The 26735-nt window shown below is 41.1% G+C and overlaps 1 protein-coding gene across 7 annotated transcripts in view; it reads right to left on the reverse strand.

Annotated features, from left to right (window-relative positions):
- Positions 1-26735, reverse strand: part of FRMD5 (FERM domain containing 5) — a 315205-nt gene that overhangs the window by 65330 nt on the left and 223140 nt on the right. The window contains exon 1 of one of the 7 annotated variants that reach the window (XM_034994205.1): positions 3339-3382. The exons of the other annotated variants lie outside the window; for them this stretch is intronic. The gene's annotated coding sequence lies outside the window, so the exon portion shown is untranslated. Of the gene's footprint in view, positions 1-3338; positions 3383-26735 lie in introns of those variants that run through there. 7 annotated transcript variants of the gene reach the window in all.

The raw sequence follows: 26735 nt of genomic DNA on the forward strand, positions 1-26735 counted from the left end.
TCTCAATTCCTCCAGCAGCGACCCAAAGCCCCTGCCCCATGCCAAGGCTTGACTTCAGATCCGCAGATCTGCCCAGTATCCAACTCATCACACCAAAGGCAGCATAACTGGCCCATTCAGCCCGAGGATTCTCCTCATAGAGAGGTGAGGTGTGTATACGTCTGTGTGCGATAGTGCGTAGCATGACTGAAAATAGTTGTACCTTAACAGTTTTCTTCTGTCATAGTTACCTATTCACACACATGTGGAAATAACAGGAAGGAAAGGGATATGTTTCAGGATGGCAGAGTCTGAACACATCATTTCTAATCTTCTCCATTTTTCAGATGAGGAACTTCAGGCTCAGAACCACTGTTCTTTCTCCTTTGGGATGTCTCTAACGTATTAATGTGAAATGTAAGAGAAAGCATGAAAGCTACGTCTGGGAGTCTTGGGGGAGAGGAGGGGAGTGGAGGCGGCATTGTCTTGTGTTCAGGAGGGAAGGTCTGGGGGCTGGGGTGGTTGAGGGAAAAGGTTTAAAAGGAAGAGTCTTGCTAGATGAGGCAAGGGACACCAGGGATAGAAGGGGGTCTCTCACTCATCTTGCTTTCTTCTTTCTCCTTGTTCTCCATATGGTGGTGGTCACATACTCAGACACTCCCACCTCAGTTTTAAAGATGGAGACATTCTGAATGATGGCTTCGTTACCTTATTTACTAAAGCTAATTAAAGTAGATACTTTGGAAGTCTCACAGAAAACTTCAGTCTTTATTGTTCCAATTTTAGTATATGTCCTACCGAAGCGAGCACTAAAACTTCAGTCTTTAGAACACTGGATGACACCATTTCAAACAGTAAACCACGTATCTTGGTTCACCGATGAGCTTTAAAAAGTACAAGCTTTTATATTCCTAAACACCTCGTCTGTCAATTTGGGGTGAACGGGTCCAAAGGGGAGAGGGAAATAACCTTGCTTTCCCTTGTCTGTAGAAGTGACTGCTTTTAAAGTTATCACCTGAGCAGAATTTGATGAATACTGCTATTTAGCTGACTTCTGTTTCATTGTATGATAGCCTTTAAAATCTAAATTTCCTGGTATAACTGTCTTGGATAATTCATTTTTAGCAAGATTACACAGGGATGGCTGCTGGATATTTACTTTGGATCTGAGAGTATGACTGAAGAATATTAGCTAAGAAATGTACTATTGGTAGGTTACAAAAAGCCATGTGTGGCCACAAAAATCTCCATTTATACTGTGTTCCAAACTCCATATATTTAGAAGCTCTCATCTCAATTCCATGCTGATGACTTTGAGTTAGGCAAAAACTGACTGTGAAAACTGTCTTCCTATAGAGTTTCAGCATTGTTTTCCAAGAAGCAATTTACAAAAGAAAATTCGTTTGAAATTAAACATCTTGATTTTCAAATGATGGTTTTTATGATCCCTGATTTTAAGGAGGTATCAAGGAACAGGAAGGCATTGAAAGACAAAATGAACAAATGATGAAAGGAGCGGGAGGAGGGCCCAGGGAATAAGCTGAGTCACTGACAGAGGGATTCAAAAAGGCCAAGGCTGGAGAAACACCAGGGCCAGGGAGAGAGTGCCGAGCATCCTGGGAAACTTCCAGCATCCACAGATGCAAGTTTCCATGTGTTGGAGGCAGAGGCAGCTGCAACAGAGGAAAACTGAGAGAGAACTCAGACCCTAACGTGCTTCTAACACCTCTCATAGGGAAAACATTTCCTGCCAGCAATTGGCAAAAGCCAATGAGTGGGTCGAGCTGGTAAGTTGTCAATAGGTGTGTATAGTCTCCTACAAGTGGAGATGCCGGATAAGAGGGGTGGAGAGAGAAGGAGAAAAGCCAGCCAGTGCTGACCAAGTGCTCCCTCTGTGTCGAGTGCCCTGTTCAGCGTTTCACCTGCATTCTTTAATCTTCACAGCCGCCTTTAGGAGATGGCTGCTATTATCATGCCCACTTAACAGATGGGAAAACTAAGGCACAGGGAAGGTCAGTAACCAGCTTACTATCACATAGTCAGTGGCTGAGCTGGGACTTGAACCCAAGCAGTGTAGCTATAGAACCCAAATACCTAATCTCTGTGCTGTATGATGTTTTCCAAAAATAACTACAAATAACCAAGTTGACAGGATAAAAGACACTGAAAGTGTATTCTTCTCTGACACGTGGCTGCTGCCTGGGAAATCTCTAGGATATTGGGATGGAAGCCGTCAGTCCTCTTCAGGGCTCATCTCTGCCACCCACCAGTATTTTTAAGTAAGGTGGCGGGGGGCGGGGTTACCTACCCGAAGCTATACTTTCTCCTAAATTCAAGTATGAATAAGTTAAAGAATTTAAAATGTCTGAATTTTTGACATACTCACTTCATTATATTACAATTTTTACTAAATGTCAAATACTCCTTGAGGGGAACATTTCAGTAATTTGGTGCCTGAATCATGTAGCAATTATAAGCCTAACTTCTAAAGCAGTTTCCATAAAGAGGGTGTACTTTTTTTTTTTCAAAGTATGTATAAATCACACACGTACTGATACTCTCTCTATATATAAGTTATCTTCAAGCCAAGTTCCTATTTTTTTTTCAGGCTCTATTTATATGCAACCAGTTCTAAGAATTCTCAGAAAAGGACAGGCCTGAGACTGTCCCCTCACTAACATCCCTCAGAGCAAAAGTTGTCATCCATTTTTCAGGCATGACCCACTTTAAGGGTTCAGACTCTGATGAGTCATGTGCATATCTTCTAAGGACCTTGATGGGTCCAAATGAAATGAAATGAAAATGACCAAAATGTTCAGAGTCAGACACTTTAGTCTCTATTTGCCATCTGCTCACAGATTATAAGACTCGAATCGCATTTTTGTAAATAAAAATTTAGAATTCAAGGATTTCTTTTGGGGACCCTTCTCCTGCTTCACAGCCCTATAGGCCCAAAGCGGCAGCAAGTAGGCTGTTGGGCTCCCCTGGTTGGTAGACAAAACCTGCAGGGAGAGAACTTGGGGAGGCTCACCCATGGGGGCACCACAGGCACCCAGGCTTACCACTTCGGGGCCCATGTGGATGACGCAGAGAGGCCCCTGACACCAGCACCACTGCCCAAGTAACCACCAGCTCCTTACTCACTGCCTTGCCCCCATTCCCATCCACGGCCATCCACACTCACAGCCCCCGTGAGCCCCCTTCACAATGGACTTTCCAGCTCTCTTCTAAATCAGCCTTAAGGCCCTCCTAACTTTCCACCAAGTCCTGTAACTGTTCACAAACACATTCTACTTCCTCCTAGACTGTAAGCACCTTTCAGGTAGGGCCCACATCCAATTTCCCTTTCTGGAACTTACGGAGCCTGGTCTGCTACATACTCCACAGATGCTGAATGAGCCAAAGGGTTCTGGAACCCATCTCTGAAAACTGAGAGGTCATATGCAGCTCAGTGGAAGCCACAGGACCGGACAGGCAGCACTCGAGCCTCAGAACATTCACTCCTTGGGCAACGCTGGAGTTGTCAGACTGTTGCTCACATGCCAGTGGTGTTTTCCAGAAGTCTGCTCTGTGTACCCACCAGCGTCCCAAAGGTGAAGAAGCAGTGCGATTAGGCAATGACTGTCTAAACACACATTAATCATGCATTAGGAGTTCTAAATTGAATAGCATGCTACACAAGAAAATACCTTGGACACAAGGCAGCCGTTACTGACAGAAGTGATCTCTCACATTCAGCCATGTACATATTTGGAGAGTAAGTGCATTTCAGGGAGCTCTGCTTACTTAGGAAAAAACCAAACAGGATGAAAGTGGAAAGAATACATATTTGTATGCTGCATGAAGACTCCATGGCTTGGGGAGGGGAGCACTTGTCAGGGAGCCTGGGGCTTTGGAACTTGTATTGGTCACCATGATGGATGATACCTGCTCAACACAGGTATGCCTGTGTCTCTAAATGCTCCCTTCTTCCTTCTTGGTGTGCAGAAAGCCTAGGAGGTTGTCTTACATGGTAGGTTCTGATTATAAACACAGACCCACAGCTCAGGGGGCTCAGCCCTCCCTGCTGAGGTACCAGCAGTTGGTGCAGCCTCTGAAGAAACCCATTCAGATCTCTGGTCTAGAAGCCTTGTGTGCTAGACGTGCTTCTGCAGAACAAGGCGGGTGGAGGGGTGCGGGTGGGAGCAGAATGTGACCAGGGAAGAATACGTCCTGCTTTAATGAGATCCTAAACCTATTCCCTTTCTCCTCGAGAAAAAGGGCAGCAAGTCCTAGTCTGGGGAGGAAATTAAGTTTACCCTTTAAAACGTGCATTCGCATAGATGAAGACCCATGCTCGAACTACACTAGCGTGAAAGCTGATGACAGGTCCTTGGGATGATGGTTCTGTGCCTCTCTCTCCGCCGTCTCAGGCATACTTGGGCACACACTCTCTCCCTCTCTCTCTCCTCTCAGCAAAGTCTCATTAAAAGAGGTATCAACTGAGCTTCTTAACCTCACTTTCACCCACAGCTCCTACATGATGCAGGCAGAGGCCATGCACTCTTATTCAGTGGGCCTGAGTCCCCAGAGTGAGCTCAGCTCGGGACTTGGCATCCTGAGATGATGAAGAGATCTTGAACAACAAGGCGCAGCTGGGACATCCTTACCAGCAACAGCTATCTTCAGAGTCTCAAATGGTTCTCTCCAGCTGCCTCCCGTAGCTATTTTAATAACCAGAAAGGGAAAGCTGGGTGCTTAACAGAATGAATCCTCCCCTCACCATCTTTTTGGTACTTTGATTTTAGGCAAAGTGACACTGACTTGGAACAAGAGAGATATAAACGGAGGTTGGTTAATCTTGATTTCTTTCCTTTAAACATGGTATGAGGCCATATAACAAAATTCAGGTGGTGTAGCCTAGTGAGCTACAGAGGAAAATCACTTAAAAATGTGTAGTATGATAATTTCAGGGTAAAAATGCTTAAGAAAATTGGAAGGAAATAAGAGCAAATCATAATCTCAGTATATTAAGATGCTGAGGTTAAGAGGGCTTTTCTCAGGTTTCTAAATGTTCCATGATGTGATTTTTTAATAATGAAAAATATAAGTAAAATGATTTATGGTGCTCTTAGACTTCAAGAATTAAACAGTTTGTGCTCAGGATAATTTAATATAGATTATAGTATAAATATAGATTACTCAAGATAAATAAATATAGAATATAGATGGACAACATGATGTATGTGAAAGCACCTCACCGCAGTCAGATGGTATGAAAATATTAGATATTATTGCCTTTCAATGCTCGTGAGAATTAGGTTGCCATATCAGCAGACTATTTAGAATGGCTCTTGTTTGTTGTACTTAGTGATACTCAGTATAGATCAAGGGATAATTCACATGCTATCAACCAAAAGCATCCTTATGCTAAAAAAGGGCTTGCCCACTATCTCTTTGAAAATAGAAGAACGATAACCCATGACAGATTGTATCTTGGCCAGGCCTCTCTCCCATCTTGAGAGGGGAGACCAAGCTGCTAAGGGGGCACATTCTTCAAGTCTGAGTTTGTATGTGCATCTGTGTGTTCGCGTATGTTTCCGAGTCGCCATGTGGTCAAACTGCCATAGAGTGTCCCATCCCAGCTGGCCAAGTGGTCCTCCTGGGAGGAGTAAGATCAAACAACAATCTGCTCAGCACAGCGAGCAACTTCCTCACCAGGTGGGAAAATCTGGAGCTGCCCCATACTGACTTTTTATCATGCCCCACAGAAGCAAATGCTGTGAGATAGATAGATATATATAGATATATATATATATAAAATTTTCCAAATACATTTTATCAGGAAGCCAAAGCAACACCAGCATTCATGCTCAGGCTAATGCTCTATTATATGGATTATAATCAACTGGAATAAAACGAATATTTTCCACCACAACTCAATTGTTCTTTATACAGTTTTTAATGAGATTCCACCCAGTGTCACAGCAGTACTTATGTAATTACTCTATATAACTCTGCCAGCAAGTAGGGAATGAAATCTCCTTATCAGGGTATTGCAAACCAGTAACGCCTCAGCAGACCATCTCTCTCGGCGCACTGCTGCATTTTGGCTGGTCTGGGAGTGTGGCCATGATGCAGAGGGAACGTTTGGGTGAGCGGGGCTTCAGTACTGCAGAAGAGCTTTCAGGGATGAGGACTGCCCTTTCCTGCAGTTTCTCAAGAAAATGTTATAGGAAAAGAAGGGGAACCTGCAGCTTCTAAGCTGGGTCCTCTTTGATCAGGATGGTCAGCCTCAGGTTAGTTGAAGGCAGCTTTGCTGGAACCCTGGGACAGTCCATCAGGAAAGAGTAGTGATCAGGAGGGGGGATGGGGGTTGGAGACAATTGTTGGTTTGATTCCTTGAGGAAAACTGTAGGTCAGCAGAAAGCAGAATAAAGAGAACAACAACAACAAAAAAAAGTGCTGCTGAGAAGGAGGTCATATTGGGTCTTAGCAAGTTACTGAAATTAGGAATATAGGCTTCTGCCCCTTACTGCTTGGGACCCCAGAAACCAGGGATTAGACCTTGAAAAGTTCCACTGAGGCTCTGTCCTACGCCCAAAGAATGACTCTCTTCCCTACTTGCAGTTCTGTTTCAGGCTCAGGGGAGGATGCCAAAAGCTGACCCAAGGGGCAGTGTGAAATCCAAGACCACAGTCCAGGGACTTGCCTGCCAGGCCTGGCCAAGGAAAGAATTCAATCAAGAGGACATAGGACAGTCTTGGTATCTGCTAAAGAGTTCTCCAAGAGTTCCCAAGGAGGCAGAACTCCTCAGAATCTGCCGAGGTAGAGTGTGGAGGAGGAGACGGGACCCTGGTATGATGAAGTCCTCACTCATGCTTTCTGGGCTTCTCTCTGGTTGCACTCCCCTCCCTGCCATGCCTCCCAAGCAAGGCTCAACCCAGGGTTGTGAAGGCCAGCAGAGTTAGGAAGCAAGTGTCACTGGTTCTCCTCAACCAAAAGAAGATCAGCAATGAGAAGGCTTGGTCAGACTGCAATAGGAACACACAGTGGAGAATCTTTACTCTAATGCTACACTGGAAGTTACTGTACTCAAGACAGAGACCAGGATGCTCACTAAGCCTTGTAGATCCTTCTCCGCTCTTCACATACCTCCCTTCACACCCACTTCCCTCACATTTCATCTCCAACCTCCCCGCCAAAACAACAGCAACAATAACCTCACACCTTAGCTACAATTTACACTCCTTGTGTAAACAGAAAGGCTCCTTAGCAAGTTTCCACATTGTACATTTCATTTGTTACCTCCATGGGTGGTATTATTTTCACTTAGGTGTGTTAATAGTAAGACTCTGGTAATAATATTCAGCACATTTTTAACCCTCCAAAGGGTATTCTCAGCTATTACGTGGTTTTACACTCTCAGATACAGAATTCACAGAGACCAGCAGGATAGGTGTTGTTCCCAATTTATAAATCAAGAAAATGTAATTCACAGATCTTAAGTGCCTTGCCTAAAGTTTATGGCCCAGTTGAAACCCGTTCCCTGGTTTCTTGATCCTTACCCAAGCACTCATTCTATGAAAAAGTTCTGTGCTACCTGGGTGGAATGATCATTATAGGAGAAATTTGGCAGGGTTGAGCTGCACGTGATGGGAAGAAAGCTACTCAGCCAAGCGTTGCCGGTGCCCAGAGTCAATTAAATATCATCAGGAAAAGGGCGATTCAGTTTGTGCACTTCTCATCCCTTCCTGCTCTCATGCTGCCCCTCAGGATTGGCAAAGAACTGTGATCCAGGCTGCTCTTGTGGGCCAGAGACCCCTTTGCCTGTATGCTCACCCAGGAGATGGAGGCCTGCTGGAGACTGAAACTCAAAGCAGATGGGTGAGCTCATCAATGCACTCAGCACTGCCCCAGGCTCACTGAAGAGCACTATGAGAGACAGTGACTCCAAGTCTATCTTTACAGCCCCCAAATTATTCAGTTAGCCCTATCTGCTTCCCTACCCCAAACACACGGGTTGAGTGAGAGAACAAAGTGAGAATTTGGGGGCCAAAGTAAGATGAGTAATATTAAAAGGCAGGCATAAGAGTGACTCGACAAAGATAAATGGGGTTGCTTCTTACTCCCCCTCATGCCATCCCAAAACGTGTGGGTGATAATGTGTGTGGGGAAGGGGAGTTGTCTCTTCCTGGTTTGCCATCTCTGAACCACAACTGCGGCATTTGACTTAGCATTTCTGTAGCAGCTCTTTCTACAGAGCCTGGCACTGGCCACAGCCGCCTTTTCTTGGCTTGATGGAACAGCCCTGCCCAACAAGATGAGCGGGAGCATGCCGTCCTCGGCGTCAGTAAGACTGTGCCCGCCAGCATGCAAGGCCTAAGGTGAAATTTAACCTTTCTTTGTGAAGTCTTTTCTGATTCCTTCCAATTATCTATGAAATTTCCTTCAAGGCTCAAAATATTCATCTCTAAACTCATGTCTTTTTTTTTTTTTTTTTTTTTTTTACAGACATTTGTTCAGTAGGCTCATTCTCTCACAAGGAATAATCATTAGATCATGTTCTTTCGGGGTAAGGACTGTGTCCCACTCACTGTTTACTCACCCCAAGGTCTGGCAATCATGTCCTGACCACAGTGAGTGCTCTGTCAACAGACGTGAATGATCCCTGCCCCACATCTATGCTGGGGCCTCTCACAGCACCTCTGTGGTGTTCTTCCAGGTGCTCCTGACCATGGTGCATGCCCACCTCCATGGAAGGGACTAAGTAGAGGTACAGCCTTCATGTCACAGGGACAGGATATAAGCAAAGTTGGACCAACTGATAGGGAGTTTGGATGAGGTGGTGGCTGAGGTTTCTTCTAGTTCTGAAACAATAATTCTTAAATTGTGACTAAATGGAAATAAGAGATTAGTGAATTTGGAGGGGAATAATAGATACTGAAATAACGAATAAATGAAAAGGGATTTGGGTATGTTGCAGGCCCAGGGAAATTCCCAAGTATTCAGGGAAAGCGTTCTGGGGATGATACAATCTTAGCTACTCTGTGAAGACGGGGAAGACCATTTCCCAGATAGTAATATTATTGGTGGTACAACAAGGTCTGGTTCAGGAAATGTCTTAAGATAAGATCCAATGAATATAGTGTTGAGTAAATCTGACAAGGACAGCACAATAAATGCGATGAGGTAGTCTGAAAAAAAGGGACGATCTGAAAAGAGAGTGAAGTCAAGGGCACTGTGTGTGTGTGTGTGTGTGTGTGTAGGTGGATGATGCATAGGGTTTAGACTCAGATTAGTCTGGAATCCTGGCTGCCATGCTTATTAGCTATGTGATGCTGGATAGTTATTTAACCTAAGCTTCAGTTTCTTTATGTTTATCATGAAGATACATAGGTAGCTTCATTTGAGATTAAATGAGATAAATGATATAAATAATATATAATATCTAGCACCCATTCATTTAACAGATATTTATTGAGGATTTTGTTTGTGCTAGATAGTATGCTAAGCATTTTACATGGTAAATAATCAGAAAATGGAAGCTATAATTATTATTAGCTAAGAGGACCACATGTCCCCTTTCTCCACCCCCCTCTGCAAATTATATATCCCTTTTGATTCTGGAGTTTTGGAGAAAAAAAAATGGCATTTTACTGTATATGTGAGTTCATTTATTTGCCTTTGATATATTTTGCTTAAAAAGTAAACCCAAAATTTGTCCTCAGCTTTAGGTGCACCATAAATGCAAAATAAATAAGGATTTTCTTAAAGTTTCATCTTTTTAACATAGTCTCTCATTTGTGCACAGTATCATCAAAAAGCCAAACACAGATTCTTCCCTCTTCTTGGAAAGTCATTTCCTGTCATGGTACCCAAAGAGACATCTTGAAAGGGACATGCATGGTTATGTGTCCCCTCTCCAGGGACAGTCTTCTCCTGTGGATATGAAACAGGCTTTGGCAGCTGCTCAGCTATCATTAGGCCAAGGGCAAGTCAACTGCTCTCTCAGGCTTAAAATAAAGTTATCATCTCAAAACAAAAATACTAAGCATTGGACCAACAAAAGAAAGCCAACAGAGATCCAGTTATTATGAGGGATTTTTTATTGATCTTAGGTTTCTCCAGTGAATACCTGAAAATTTGATTTGTATTTCTGTATGTCTGTTATTCGTATTCATGTATGCATGTACATACATAGGTATGGTATTATGGACAAATTGCTAAAAGGCCTTTGCATAAAGGCTGTTCTTTGTGTCTAGATCAGTAAACCAGAAAACTTGAATGAGGTTTGTTTTTGCTAAGCACACAACTTCTTAATACATTTCATGAGCAATCAGTTTCTGGGGGGAATGTATTAGTTTCCAATAAGGGACCAAATTATTCTTCTATTTTATATGTTGCTTGTTTACCAATCATCTGTCTCTACCCTGGTTATAACCAAGAATAAGGTGGCAACTTCAGAGGCTGTTTTCTTGAGATCCTGGCTTTATGACAGAACCAAAGTGTCTTCAGATGGATAATTTGGGACTCATTTGGGGTCTAGGTATGTTGGTGGGAAGTTCCCCACAAGTAAGACAAAGACATAAGGGTAAGTACTAGTACATGCAAACAAGAACTCTAGAAAGTCACTCAGTCTTGGGTAAGAAGAAAGAAGGGCACACATTTATTTTTTCACCTAGTAATTTGAATATATTTTCACCATACTTAGAGGAGATCCATTTCCAAACTAATGCTTAGTTTTCTCTAATCCTTTTATTCCTAATTGACACAATAATCTCTAGGCAGGATAAGGTATTTTCTCTCATAAATTTATAAACCTTTACAAAGAAAATAACTTTGGGGAAATTACTTCAAATGTCAAGTAACTCAAGGGACTTAATCTTGGAATTAATGTTTCTATTTTTAATGTTTTAATCCAGGCACATTTTTTTTTTCCTTAAGGCCCTTCAAGTATTGATGGGACTAAATCAGCTCTCATACAAACACAGCTCATCAGAAGGGAACTCAGAACTTTCTTCCTCATTTAGCTCTTTTAAATCCAATGTTTTGTGGGAAGATGTAAGAAAATAAATAAAATCAAACCAATTAAAATACACATGATGTGAAATGACATATTTTCTGCTCCAAAGTTTTCAACATCCCAGTTACTTAGAAATATCTGGTCACCTAAGAAAAATAGATTAAATGAAGAAATCTCAAAGTCATTCAGTTTATGATCTTGACCCTGGGTCATATATCAACTAAAATATCCCCCAAAGGTAACTGCCTATATTAGTGTTTCTGAACCTTAACTGTGCAACACTACAAAGCGTCAAATGAAATGAATTTTAAACCATTTTTGTTTGTCAAAGATGCTATATAGCACTTCCCCTATATCTATGTATCTCTCCAAAAAGGCTAGAAATTATGAGTCTATGAATTTCAGAAGAAGCAGAAGCAAGGAGGGATTACTAATGTCCATTAATAGTTGGCTGCTGTAATTGCACTCCTGGGTATTTACCTCAAAGATACAAATGTAGGGATCCGAAGGGGTACGTGCACCCCGATGTTTACAGCAGCAATGTCCACAACAGCCAAACTGTGGAAAGAGCCAAGATGTCCATCGACAGATGAATGGATAAAGAAGATGTGGTATATATATACAATGCAATATTATGCAGCCATCAAAAGGAATGAGATCTTGCCATTTGCAATGACGTGGATGGAACTGGAGGGTATTATGCTGAGGGAAATAAGTCAATCAGAGAAAGACATGTATCATATGATCTCACAGATATGAGGAATTCTGAATCTCAGGAAACAAACTGAGGGTTGCTGGCGTGGGGGGTGGGGTGGGAGGGATGGGGTGACTGGGTGATAGACACTGGGGAGGGTATGTGTTCTGGTAAGCGCTGTGAATTGTGCAAGACTGTTGAATCTCAGATCTGTACCTCTGAAACAAATAATGCAATATATGTTAAAAAAAAAAAAAGAAGAAGAAGATAGTAGGAAGGGAAAAATGAAGGGGGGGAAATCGGAGGGGGAGACGAACCATGAGAGACTATTGACTCTGAGAAACAAACTGAGGGTTCTAGAGGGGAGGGGGGTGGGGGGATGGGTTAGCCTGGTGATGGGTATTAAAAAGAGCACATACTGCATGGAGCACTGGGTGTTATACACAAACAATGAATCATGGAACCCTACATCAAAAACTAATGATGTAATGTATGGTGATTAACGTAATAAAAAAATTTTTTTTAGACTGTAAAAAAAAATAGTTGGCCGCTGTTGACATAACTTTTTATTTAGGCTTTTTCTCTTTTGTGTCTGCATCATTGATTGTTCAAACTCTGTTAACTCACTTCTTTCAACTCGGCCCTCTGTGAAAATGAAGAATTATCATCATCCGTCCCTTATTTATTCTGTTACCTGTAACATCAGGAGGCAGTTAAGTCCATTTCTTTGAAGGGAGTAAATCTTTCCCCTTCAGCACCTTGAACATTGATTCATATAATGTTCTGCAATTGGCAATGTGCCTATACACAAAAATTCTCTGAAATTTACAAAATATTCTTCATCTTTTTTACACGTGAAAACGGAGTGAGATTATGTGTTAAAGTATTTGTGATAATTTCTAGTGGAGTGGCTAAAAAATGCTAAACAGCGGGCTCAAATGCAGGGAAGGGGGCGAGGGGATGGGGTAACTGGGTGATGGGCATTAAGGAGGGCACATGTGGTGATGAGCACTGGGTGTTATACGCAACAAATGAATCGTTGAAGACTACATCAAAATCTAATGATATACTACATATTGGCTAATTGAACATAATAAAAAAAAATAAAAGCAACATAGTAAAAATGTTTTAACAAAATCAGAAAATTAAGATTATTTAACCAAGAAAAAAAAAAAAGTTGTCTACCCCAAATCCTTGATCCTTTCCACTGTTTCCTGTTGACCTTCCAGAAGGCGTTTAGTCATTTACATTACTTTAGTTTTTCTCTCAGTACTTTTAAGTCATGGGCCCCAATCTGAGGTAAACCTCTAGTGACGTCCAGTGAAAGCACTACCACTTTGACTTTGAATGCTGTGCTCTTGCCAAATACCCTTTTAAAATAGCCTCTTCTCATTGATTATTCATTCAACTGCCAGTTTGCCGACTCCTAATCATTTTTCCTGTGTTTCCTTGTCCTAGCAAACAAGTAAGCATCATTATCTACTTATTTTACCTAGTTTACTATTTAGTTTACTTTCCCTCCTAAACCAGAGACCATTTATTAAGTCCTTACTATGGGCAAGACACTGTGCTTATTTCATTTCATTTAATTCTCATATAACTCCATAGGGTAAGTATTCTTATCCTATTTACAGATGAAGACACTGAGGCTCAGTATGTGTCACCTATTAAGCTATTTGTCATTATTTCTAGAATATATCTAAGAGAATTTGAAGTCTATCTTTTAGGTTTCTCTTTGTCCCATTTATGACACAGTATGTGTTCCCTTTTTCTTCCGTAAATCAAAGAGATACTAAATGCCATTCTGAAAGATGAGTCACTTGTGCACAAACTAGGACCCAGACCATCAGGCTAACTACTCATGGCTAACATAGTAGCTGGCATGTAGGTACTGAGTAAGGTTGTATTGAGGGCTGCTCATGCCTTTGAGTACAAATGATGGATCTAATCGAAAAGGCCCGGAAAAATCATCTAGAAAGGAAAAACTGAAAGAAAAGGAGAAAGAATGGGGAGATGTTTTTGCATGTTTCTGTTGCCTCTGAGCTGAATGCTTTCTAAAAGCAGGGTCTGTTGCTTTACATTCTATTCCTGAGTTCTTATTGGGACTACTGTTGCTCTTTCCTGTGGGGTGGTCTCTGTGCCTAACAATTAGGCACAGAATGTTATGGCAGACCCCACAGAAGCAGAAACCCTCCAGTGTTGGACTTGGTGTCTCTCTGCTGGCCGTTTAAGTCATTCCAACTCACACCTGGCACAGCAGCAACACGGACGTCAATTCTTCTATCCGTTCTCTGAACAGAATAGAAAAGAGGCCTTCCCCACCTCAGTACAAAGCCTAACCCCACCATCACCGACTACTTTGCTTTCTTACAAACGCAAACCACAGCTAGTGACTAATTATGTAAGAAGTTTCTCTCCTTGGACCTCATAGCTCACTGCCTCAATTCCTCTAAACAGAGCCATCTGTTAGCCAAGGACTCAACATCAAAACATTCTTTGATGAGTCACAATTAATGACAAGTACAATGTGAGTACTGCCAGAATGATAAATTTAACACTACTCAAATATTCATCATGGACTAAATAAAGAGCCTTTTAGGTTTTGAAAATGAAATATTTTAAGGTTCAAAAAACTGCTTGGCTTTAAAAATAAACCAAATATAGTCCTGGCAGTTCCAGAGAAATCAATTGCTATTGAGGTAGTGGAGCAAAGGTGGCATTACAGGCCTGAAAATAATCACGATCCATTTTAATAGTTGATTCAGAAAACATTGCAAATATAGTAGTGAGGTGTGCACGATGGACTAGGAGATGAAACACAAAGAGTTCTGACTCTAGCTGAGACACCAACTAGTATCTCTGGACCAGATGGTTACCAAAGTCCCTTTCAGCACTAATACTCCATCATTCTTCAAGTGTATGATTTAGATCCATAGACACATGGTCGCCTCTTGGATTTCAAGAGGACCTCACTGACAATAATATTTTCTATGTTGAGATTCCTGGTATCTCTGGGATTTTTTTTTCCTGGACATTCTTGCTTGCTAATAGACTAACAAATAGAGTGAGTGGACTTTGACAGTATTTCTTTTCCCTTTCAGTGGGTTCTAGTTGATAAGACCCATTATGGGGTACAAATGAAAGAGCAAGTTATTTACATTCACACTTGCTAAACTTCTCCAGTGAGATGATTATGTTTTAAAAATGAGATCCCATAATGGAAACCAACAGTTCTCCTCTGGTCTGTTTTGCAATCAATGAAAGATAAATACAAACCAGCTCAGCAATAATGGGTTGTGGAAAAACAATTATAATTCAGAATGAGTCCCTTTTTATGACTTAAGAATGAGTAGCAAAAGTAGACAAACTGAAGTCTAATCTTGTGTTTGAAAAAATGTAACCAACATAAAACTGCTATTTTATTTATATATTTTTAAAGATTTTATTTATTTATTTGACAGAGGGATACACAGAGAGAGAGGGAACACAAGCAGGGGGAGTGGGAGAGGGAGAAGCAGGCTTCCCGCTGAACAGGAAGCCCAATGTGGGGCTCAATCCGAGGACCCCGGAATCATGACCTGAGCTGAAGGCAGACACTTAATGCCTGAGCCACCCAGGTGCCCCAAAACTACTATTTTAAAAGCCTTTATGAATGCAACTTCTGTTATGACCATAAAGATGGCCATTCATTGGTGATGGATCAACTTTAAATAGATGAGTCACAAGGGATCCATCTCAGAAATGTCACTCTATATAGTGGGTCAGATGCACAATCAAAAGTCCTTATGCATATATAATAATATGATAATCTTGTGATTCCATTTTCCCTGTTCATTTCTTTGATAACTAATGCTTTTATGGCTATTGTTCCTGGAATACTTTTTTTTTTTTTCCTTTTTCCAAGTATGAAAACAATGCCCACAATGGCAGAATTGTGACATAACAAGGTTTTTCCAATTGTGGCATATTGGATTTTTCTTTTTCTTTTTTTTTTTTTTTTAAAGATTCTATTTATATATTTGAGAGAGAGAGAGAGAAAGCACAAGAGTGGGGTGGAGGGGCAGAGAAGAAGGAGACTCCCTGCTGAGCAAGGAGCCCGATGCAGGGCTCGATCCTGGGACTCCAGGATCATGATGAGCTGAAGGCAGACAGTCAACTGACTGAGCCACCCAGGTGTGCCACTGATGTTCTTTCTTATGTGTAAGCAAACACCTGTCCAGAAGCCTGCCCTCAATGTAGAGAAGATATTAACTAAAGGCCAATTCCAGATGATAATAATCCTCTTTTGACCTTGCATTCTGCTAGTTTTATGTCCTCAAGTATTGACAACATTGTGCTTTATGAGTGAAATCCATCTATATCATTGCTTTGGGTCTCCTCTAGAAGAGGCAACCTCGGATCACTCAATAAATGAAAACACGAAACACGATTTATAGCCCGTAGCTCCGAAGACTCAGAGCTGGCAAACTAGACATAAGTGTAGGTAGAAGACTGCAGGAGAACTGAGTATAATGAGGGTTGCTAAGAAAAAAAAGAGCAAGCAAAGAAAGAGGATTTGGATTGAAGGGGAGCCTCCAAAGAATTCACTAAGGGAATTCACCTAGTATAGAAAGGGATGAAGAATGGCCTGGGGATGTAGAGTGACAACTAGAGATTCCAGCTATATTTGGCCTATAACCCTTATGGCTAAGGATGCATAAGAGCAAACAGAAAGCATGGTGGCAGGGCTTGGAGAAGTGGGTAGAAGCTTTTCCTGACTCCGTTCTATACTTACGGCATCCTGATCCCCAAGAGTTAGACAGAACCATGATCCTTCATTTTGACAACCTGTCAAAGCCATATGATGTGCACTAAGAAAATACTTGCCTTTTACTGATGACGTGCCAGGCACTATACATCTATTGTGCTTAACTGTGCAAAGCAAGTACTATTACCACATTTTCACTTCATGACCGAGGAAGCTAAGGAATAAGGAGGTCAAGTAAATTGCCAGGATTTCACACAGTTAATATGTCTAGGTTAGGATTTGAATTTAGGTCTGTGTAACACTTAAGACTGAACTTTCTCCCCACTATGCTACTCTATGAGGTACTATGTAAAATTTAAAAAAATTAAAGTTGTTTTTAAGAACCAAAGGAATACAAACTAGGTTAGTATTAATATGCTAAGTATGGCCATCAGAGACTATAAAATGCTACCTCAGTTCCAGTAATGTTTTCCCATAAATGTTAGTGTAAGTGCCCACTGTGTGCAAAGACTGGGCCTTGAGTCAGAAAGATATAAAATTCACAATTCTTGCCTTCAAAGAGTTTACAATCTAACCGGACAGGCTAGGAAGAAAGTAACAATAGGGGTAATTAACTATTTAATAGAATAAAAGTGATATCACAAGGGAACACATGATTCGTTGCCAAATCACACATGTTCAAAACTGAGAAAAAGGAGACATTATCTGGTCTTGAAAGGTTTAAGAACACTTTTGGAGGAGGAAGGGTTCAGGCTGCTTCCCAGGTGTTGATAAAATGGGGGCAGACATGGAGAAGAGGGGTCCTGCATTCCAGGAGAAGAAATGGGGAACAAAAACACTTGTTGCTTGGGAACTGAAAGTGTGAGAACATGAACAGGTGTGAGGGAGCTGGAAGGGAGGTTAGAGACCAGGTGGTAGAGACTTTGAAGGGTGGTTCAAGTAAACTGGATTAATCCCTCGGGCAGTGGGGATCCAGGAATGTTTTTGAACAAGGGAGTCACATGATCCAAGTGGCATTCTAGGAAGATTTCTCTGGCAGTAAATGGTAGGAAGATTGCAGAAGGGAAGAAGGAAGGCAGAAATATCAGTTGAGGAGGTGACTGTAGGCGGAGCTCCCATATCCAATGGAAGCAGAAGAAAAGAAGAGGAAGCTATTTCAGTTCTGTTCTGACAGTATAGACTTAGAACAATTTGGACCTGGTTCTGGTTGGAACTGGTTTAATGAAGTACAAATTTGGGAAAAGGAGGGGCGCCTGGGTGGCTCAGTCATTAAGCGTCTGCCTTCGGCTCAGGTCATGATCCCCAGGGTCCTGGGATCGAGCCCCGCATCGGGCTCCCTGCTCCGGGGGAAGCCTACTTCTCCCTCTCCCACTCCCCCTGCTTGTGTTCCCTCTCTCGCTGTGTCAAATAAATAAATAAAATCTTTTTTAAAAAATTGGGAAAAGGAGGCACAAACAACTTTGGATAGGTTTATGATTCAATTAAAATTATTTAACTTTACAGACTTGTATAATTTCACAGGTTTCATAGTATTTTCAGAAATATTAATTCATTTATCCTCATAATGCCTGATGTGCTGGGTAAGCTTAACATTTTTTCCATTTTCCAAAATATTGAAACTGAGGTTTGAAGACCTGCAGCAACTAACACAAGGTCACATTGTTAGTACATTTTTGGATGGAGACCTGTGTCTCATGAATGGGCTTCTGACTTCATGCTCTATGCACCTGCCATTTACCATACTAACCTCAAAAAATGTGTTTTGTTTTGTTTTTTCCATTTTGAAGGTCCATCACTTTGGTTTTTTTTTTAATGGGAAATTTCAAAAGTACACAAAAGTGGAGAGAAGAGTATAATGAACTCCCATGTGCCTACTGCCCAGCTTCATCAGAGCTAAACTCACAAGCACTCTTGTCTCATCTGTCTGCCACCCACTCCAATTATTTGAAGCCAATCCTCCAAATCAGATCATGATTCTTTTTAAGTCCCAGATAATATTTTTAAGAACTCAAAATCAGTTGCATTTCTTACAGATGGAATCTTTTCCATCTTTAGCTCTAATTGAAAAACGGGGGAAGATGCAGGCTGCCTTACAAAGTACTACTTTTCTTACCAAGATGTGAGAAAGCGAAGAGCAAAACGGTTGACCCTCTTTCTCAGAAGAATTTCCTGGGTATTTCATTTTTTCAAGCTACGTCTGATACATGAAAAATGAAATATATTCCTTTTGTTCTCCTGATGCGTCTTCTGTACATTTCTTTTTTCCAAGCTGCAGAGATGACAGCCCATTTATTGTGCATGAGGTGCTTGAGGCTTTCCTAAAGGTGGTTTTAATAGAATGCCTTGTATCTATCTATGTTATTCTATTGTGTCTGAGTGTGTATGGAATATGCGGGGTGATTTTACTGGCTAAGGGAAACTGTTTTTCTCTCCATATTCTGAGGGAAAAATACAGTCCTGTGTTTAGCAAGGTTTCCTAAATCACAAAAAGACTTCTTTTGCTAAGGACACTATCATTTTCCAATCATTTATTCTTACATTGCTTAGGGAAAAAGTCTATCTAGAATTTTAAGGTTAATAAGTGAAAAAACACTGAAAAATCTATGCTTATACCCAAATCCTATAAGTTCCATTTTTATTTGGAGTTTATGCCTAAAACAACACTACTTTATGCTTCACAGACTGAGACAGGACTGTAGATAAATGAAGACCAATGACATCTAGAGTCCTTAATACAGATTTAGAGGGAAGGACAGAGTTTGTTTACAGGCACTCCAAAGAGGGGTTTAAATTGCTTTATTCTTTAATTTTTCAGAATTTTGTAGCCATGCGCATTCATTCATTCATTCAATCATTCATTCAACAAATATTTACTCAACACCTACTATGCTCATAACCTACTCCGCGTGAAGTTCTGAGGCTACAAATGATGAACAAGACAGATGAACAAGTCCTTCTCCCTGGGTGGAATTTCTCCACGTAGTTAAAATTCTAGGTAGAATTTCTACATGTAACTATTGCATTTACTTGATTCCAGAAAATTATCACACACACTCAAACACAGAAAGGTCTTGTTAAAAAGGACTCATTTTAAATGTCTTAGCCAATAAATGACTATAACTGGGCCCTGAGAGGATTGTATGTTGTCTCCAACCAAATCCATAAGACTTTCCATATAGAACATATGCCATTGATAAACCTGTGGGGAAAGAAGAAGCTTACACTAGTTAACTGGATAGTTTGCTGGGAAAGAAAGGATGAATGACTGTACCCCTTTGTGCTAAGATTTTTCTGGAGGTAAGAACTAGAATGGTTACAGATGTGCTTTTTGCGGGGGAGATAATATAATCTTATTTCTTCTGTTTCCTGATAAAAGCATCTTCCTCCTCAGCCCGCTTTTCATGATGAAACCTGACAACTGACTTTAACTATTGCCCGTTCACATGTCCCTTTGCCATGCTGAAGGTTCTCCTTCAGTTGTACGAGCTTGTGGAAAATGTCTGTCCTGGAGGTGTGTTCGCGGTGGGAACACGCCCTTTAGCTGGTTAGGCCCCTGGATGATACACGGGACTGAAGTCCAAGAAGACTGCCGCACACACAGACAGTCACAAGAGTGTCCTGAATGAGGCACAAACTGCGAATCACAAAGGGAAAGGCAGAAGAAAAAGGGGCAATTGGATTCTGCACTTACTACACTGTAATGTGACTGATGAACTAGATAAAGAGAGTTCTAAAATTAAAACTAGAGCCAGGTGGAGATTTCTTTTAAGATAAATCTCTAGGCCCAGAAAAAACAAGAGACGACCCAGGTCGCTGGCCTGATGCGCGCGGCCTGTCTGGTGCCGGCATTCCCGCCCATTTACTCCGGCTAACGGCTTCATGCTTCTCTTCTTTGTCTTTGAAACTTTCCCCTCCCGGCACTGGGCTGGAGACAGAACACAGCTGAGGAGTCAAAAGTACCGCATCAGATGTTTGTTTTCAGCTGACGCCTTCTCCTGCTTCAACATGTATGGTATCTAAGGAAACTCACTCTTCTTGGATGTAGCATATTACCCCGTCTGTTTCTGAAGCTCATTTCCAGGAGCCTTTCTTCAGTAAATGAGGTGTCTTTTTTCCCCAAAAGATTTTAATTGCACTGTTTGCTTTGGAAGCATATTGTAGTAATGCGATTAAAGAAATGAGAATGTAAAAGGTGTGAATCCCATCGGTGAGTAAGCTGCTGACAGGGTGGGAGGATGAAATCTACGCTCTTTAGAAACTTACATTCTTTTGTGTCAGTAAGATGCTACTAACCTTCGACAATCAACCTAGACAACCAGGAATAACTTCCTGTACTGACCTAACCCATTAGCTCAGTATTACAGACAAAGAACATTTTCCTTCCTACACCACATGTGGTGAAATAAAATGTTCTATATGTTTATTTTTCAAGGTGAAGGAGAGATTGTTTTACAGTATTCATTTTCTGTTTACAAAATACATAAAAATCACCCATTAAAAAAATCACCCATTATCTCAATCCCCAGAGAGTAGATCTGTTCCTATTTTGTCTTTTGTTCAAGAAAATTTCTATGCAGTAGAGTTGAAATGGAATTATATGTACAATTTCATGTCTTGCTTTTAAAGTTTCACATTTAAATACAAGGATTTTCAGCAGAAACACTTAATTGTACTTCATCTCCAAAGAAAGTTATGACAGGCACTGAATATGCCTCAGAGGTAGCAGAGCTCAGCCCTTGTTATGAGCGCCTACCAAGCATGGACGACCACCCCATCTAGCTCATTCCCTCCAGCACATCACAGAATGTCACAAGGGATGGAGTTAAGGAGGCCTTCAAATGCATCAGTGTTTTATTTTAAAATTCTTCTTATTTTTAAGTAATTTTTAAGTAATACAGATACACCTGTACCAACACTTTATTTTTTTAGAGAGAGAGAGTGAGCGGTGGAAGGGGCTGGGGGGGGGAGGGAGAGAATCTTAAGCAGGCTCCACGCAGATCATGACCTGAGCCAAAATCAAGAGTTGGATGCTTAATCAACTGAGCCACCCAGGTGCCCCATCTATACCTGTATCAATACTTTTATTTTTTTTATTTTAAGATTTTATTTATTTATTTTGATAGAGAGAGAGATAGCGAGAGAGGGAACACAAGTAGGGGGAGTGGGAGAGGGAGAAGCAGGTCTCCCGTCAGGCAGGGAGCCCAATGTGGGGCTCAATCCCAGGACCCTGGGATCATGACATCAGCTGAAGGCAGATGCTTAACGACTGAGCCACCCAGGCGCCCCTGTATCAATACTTTTAAAAGTGTAATTAAATTACGCCTTCAGGTTAAATGGAAACTGTATGCTTGGATTTTTCTTCTTCACTTTATTTTCTTGAGTTTTGATTAAATGTAACAGTGACCACAGACTAATGGGTGATAAGAATGGGCAGGGAGTTAGCATTAATGACCTGATCTCCTACCTGATGAGATCTCTGTGCATCTGATAGACCTGGGGGTCCTTTAGGAGAACAATAAAAAGCTTCCTCTTCCTCTGGGTGACTGATGCCAGATGCATGATCGAGCTACCGTAGCACTGTCTGGATTTCAGCTTTAGTTTCCCCTTTGGCCAGGTGCCCTTGGTGAACTAACTAGTCTGTACAACTGTACAGTCCTGACCTAAGGGTTATGGTTTTCCAGTCTCCACATGAGTGACAGAGAGCTCACCACCTCATAGAGATAGTCTACTCCATGTCTGAAGAGCTCTGATTGTGGCAAATTCTTCTTAACAATAAGAAGAAATGTCTTCTATTTTTCCAAAGAAGACATCCAAATGGCCAACAGACACATGAAAAAGTGCTCAACATCACTCGGCATCAGGGGAATACAAATCAAAACCTCAATGAGATACCACCTCACACCAGTCAGAATGGCTAAAATTACCAAGTCAGGAATCAACAGATGTTGGCGAGGATGCAGAGAAAGGGGAACCCTCCTACACTGTTGATGGGAATGCAAGCTGGTGCAGCCACTCTGGAAAACAATATGGAGGTTCCTCAAAAAGTTGAAAATAGAGCTACCATACGACCCAGCAATTGCACTACTGGGTATTTACCCCAAAGATACAAAAGTAGGGATCCGAAGGGGTATGTGCACCCCGATGTTTATAGCAGCAATGTCCACAATAGCCAAACTATGGAAAGAGCCAAGATGTCCATCAGTAGATGAATGGATAAAGAAGATGTGGTATATTTATACAATGGAATATTATTCAGCCATAAAAAAACCTGAAATCTTGTCATTTGCAATGACATGGATGGAACTAGAGGGTATTGTGCGGAGCGAAATAAGTCAATGAGAGAAAGACATGTGTCATATGATCTCACGGATATGAGGAATTCTTAATTTCAGGAAACAAACTGACGGTTGCTGGAGTGGTGGGGGATGGGAGGGATGGGGTGGCTGGGTGATAGACACTGGGGAGGGTATGTGCTATGGTGAGCACTGTGAATTGTGTAAGACTGTTGAATCACAGACCTGTACCTCTGAAACAATACATTATATGTTAAAAATAAAAAAAGAAGATAGTAGGAAGGGAAAAATGAAGGGGGGGAAATCGGAGGGGGAGACGAACCATGAGAGACTATTGACTCTGAGAAACAAACTGAGGGTTCTAGAGGGGAGGGGGGTGGGGGGATGGGTTAGCCCGGTGATGGGTATTAAAGAGGGCACATATTGAACACTGGGTGTTATATGCAAACAATGAATCATGGAACCCTACATCAAAAACTAATGATGTAATGTATGGTGATTAACATAACATAATAAAATTTAAAAAAAGAAGAAGAAATGTCTTCTTGTAACTTTTATGCACTGATCCTGGTGGTGCTTCTGAGGGAAGTGAGATATCTTCTACCCGGACTTCCACATGACTACCCTTCAAACACTTGATACTTACTATACCGTGTCTTCCAAGTCTTCCCTTCCCTAGGCTGAGTACCTAATTCTTACGACTGGATCTTCACGCAACTTATTTCTAGATCTTGGTCAATGTTGCCCGTTATTCTCTGGTTTGTGAATGTTTTTTTAACTCAGAAGATGGTACTGAGCATGATACTCCAAATACATGATAACTTCATAATATAGTAAAGCTATTAAATCTTGATCTGAATGTTCTATTTCCCTAATACAACCTAAACCTGCATTTGGTTTTAGAGAAATTTACACTGCTGGCCTCAATCTGTGAGTACCTAGAACCCCATTTCAAGCATTCCTTTACTAAGTCAGACCGCCCCAATCTTCTACTTGTGCAATTAACTGCTGAAACTAAATGGAGGCCTTATTATGCCTACCTCCTACACTTCTTTTTGTTGGTGTTAGCTTACTCATTCAGTATGTTAGGATTCTGTTGAAATATATCAAATTAACTTTTTTGGAGGTTACTCCACCAGAGAAAAGGTCATAGCAATGGTGATTTCGGCTTTGAACGAGGCACTTCACTAGAATGGGGAGTCATCACCTGGAGGAATATAACTTACAGTCATTTGAACAACCATTTCTAAAAGGTGTTGCTTAATAGATGAGCCCAATCTAGAGGGGCGATCTATGTCCTGACCCTGGGGTTTTTTTCCTCCCCAGTAGTCCTTTCACTTAGATAACAACAGAGGCCTGATCTGTAAGTGCTCTATGGGCAAAAATCACAATTCTCATGACACCTAAAGCACAACTTGGCACATAATCAGTTTTTGATAATTTGTGTTAAGCCTTTAACCTGAACTGTGGAGGGGTCTGAGGCCAACAACACTCAGTAACACAACAAAAATAAGGCACTTCTCCAATTACTGTCACATTCTCTCTAAAGATATTTATTTCTCCAGCTTCAGAGCCCTCATTCTTATATTTAGGCCTTTTCTTTCTCTGGGCTAACCATACCCCTTTCCTGCCCCATATTTGTTCATCTGCTCATTTACTCACCAGACAGTTCATTGCTTATTCATTTATTCATCAGATATTTATTGAGTGTTCCTCATACAGTAGTAGACACAACGTAAATGGTAAGAAAGATACGCACGTAGTCTATTGGGAAGAGACAGACGAAGAGGCCTTTTTAAAAAAATTTTTATTGTTATATTAATCACCATACATTACATCATTAGTGTTCCATGATTCCTTGTTTGTGCATAACACCCAGTGCTCCATGCAGAACGTCAAAGAGGCCATTTTCAATGCAGTGTGATAAGTAGAACACTAAGGGTATATGGTACAGTGCTATGAAAACAACATAAGAGGGTCCCCTAGCCAAAGTGGGAGGTAAGGAGGAAAGCCTTCCCATAGGAAATAAAATCTAAGATGTGTCCTTAAGTATGAGTGGGAAGTGGCTAAGTGAGAAGGTCACGGAAAGTATTCTACAAAGAGAAGAGCATGAGCAAGGGGCTGGGAGCACAGAAACCTCTGATTGCCAACTTTTTAAAATATCATTCTGTTTTTGGTCTTTGTCCAGTTGTCTAGAAATCACATGTTGTGGCATTCATCTAATTTTCTAGCTCTATTCTTCCTGGCCAAGTTTCCATAGGTAAACACTGCTTGAGGGGCGCCTGGTTGGCCCAGTTGTTAAGCATCTGCCTTCAGCTCAGGTCATGATCCCAAGGTCCTGGGATTAAGTCCCACATCGGGCTCCCTGCTCCATGGGAAGCCTGCTTCTCCCTCTCCCACTCCCCCTGCTTGCGTTTCCTCTCTCGCTGTGTCTCTGTCAAATAAATAAATAAAATCTTTAAAAATTAAAAATAAAAATAAACACTGCTTGCTTTTTGTGCCTTAGAGTAGTCCTGCTCCTACCTTTACCTTCCCTTTTCTTTCTCTCTTTAAGAAAGCATGGGAGTTAGTTAACTCCTTCCTACTTTCTGGCATCTGCAAGCTTTTCAGGGCAAGAGCCATGCCTTCATCTTGACAGTTCAGGGTCCTGACATGGATTGGCATGCAGCAGGTATTCAACAAATGTTTGAAGTATTGAAAGGCAAAACTTGACAATTTATGAATTCTAACATGAGTAAAGAATATTCTATAAGACACAACCAGATCCATGTAGGTCTCGGACTTAGAAATCACAGAAAGCCTACCTTGTAGCCACCAGAAATCAAAGGTCTACTTCTTAAATCAAAATGAATAAAAAATTGTTTCTTGAGAAATTGCTACTTGGAAATCCCTTTCACTGGTCAAAGCAAGTTCACAGAACAATGACTGAGGCTCTTATGCCTTCTGACAACTGTCTCCCAGAGTTGCTGAGCAATCTGCCAAGGTGCCTGTTGCCTCAAAGGTGAGAACCCCAGGCTACCCACGTTCTGCCCAGTGACACGGGAATTACCTCTCTCTTTTAATGTGCTCAGTTGGAACAGAATCACAGAATGTCCACAGCAGTGAACCGTGAGGAATCAGAGCAGATTAGCTGAGCGAAGAGATAAACTGGGCATTGCCCAAGGGACAATGACAAATGAAGTGACCTCATGATTTGCTTTCAAATCAGAGTTCTCAAAAGTTACCTAAGCTACAACATGCCAGAGCACATGAGAAAGAGCAGAACTTCCTATTGGCACAAAGTAGGAGAGGATAAGGTTAACAAGGAATAAAAAGATGTAAAGAGGTATTTGCCCCAAAGTCTAAACTACTATTTTGAAATTCAAGAGCTAAATAAGAAGAAAAATTTTGACTACCAATAAAAACAAAAAAGAGATGAAAAACAGGAGACCATAAAATCACCTGAACAGAGATATTCTTGGTAAATAAAATGCAGGGCCAGTATGAAAGCAATGCAGAGGAAACCTGATGGGCCAATAAACCCTCAAAAGAAGCTTGATCTCAGTGGTGATCAGGGACCTGCATTAAACCCACAACGAGACACCACTTTACATGCAACTAATTAGCAATATTAAAAACTCTAACACTGAAAGCCAAACAATGTTGCTGAGAGAAATTAAAGACCTAAACAAATGGAGGGAAATATATTGTGTTCATGGGTTTCAAGACGCAATATTGTTAAGATATCAATTCTCAAGTAGATCTATAGATTCAGTGCAGTGTCAAATTCTCAACAAGTTTTTTTGAAGACATTAACAAACCAATTCTAAAATTCATGTGGCAATACAAAGGACCTAGAATAGGCAAAACAATTTTGAAAGAAGGACAAATTTGGAGGACTAATATTACCTAATTTCCAAATTTATTATAAAGCTACAGTAATTGGGACAGCGTGATATTGACAAAAAGGAAAAAAAAGACAAGTCAGCAAAAAAGAATAAATAGCCCGGAAACGAACCCACACATTTCTTCTAGGTG

This window comes from Mirounga leonina, unplaced genomic scaffold (assembly GCF_011800145.1).
Source record: "Mirounga leonina isolate KUSES-001 unplaced genomic scaffold, KU_Mleo_1.0 Mir_91, whole genome shotgun sequence".
NCBI lineage: Eukaryota > Metazoa > Chordata > Mammalia > Carnivora > Phocidae > Mirounga > Mirounga leonina.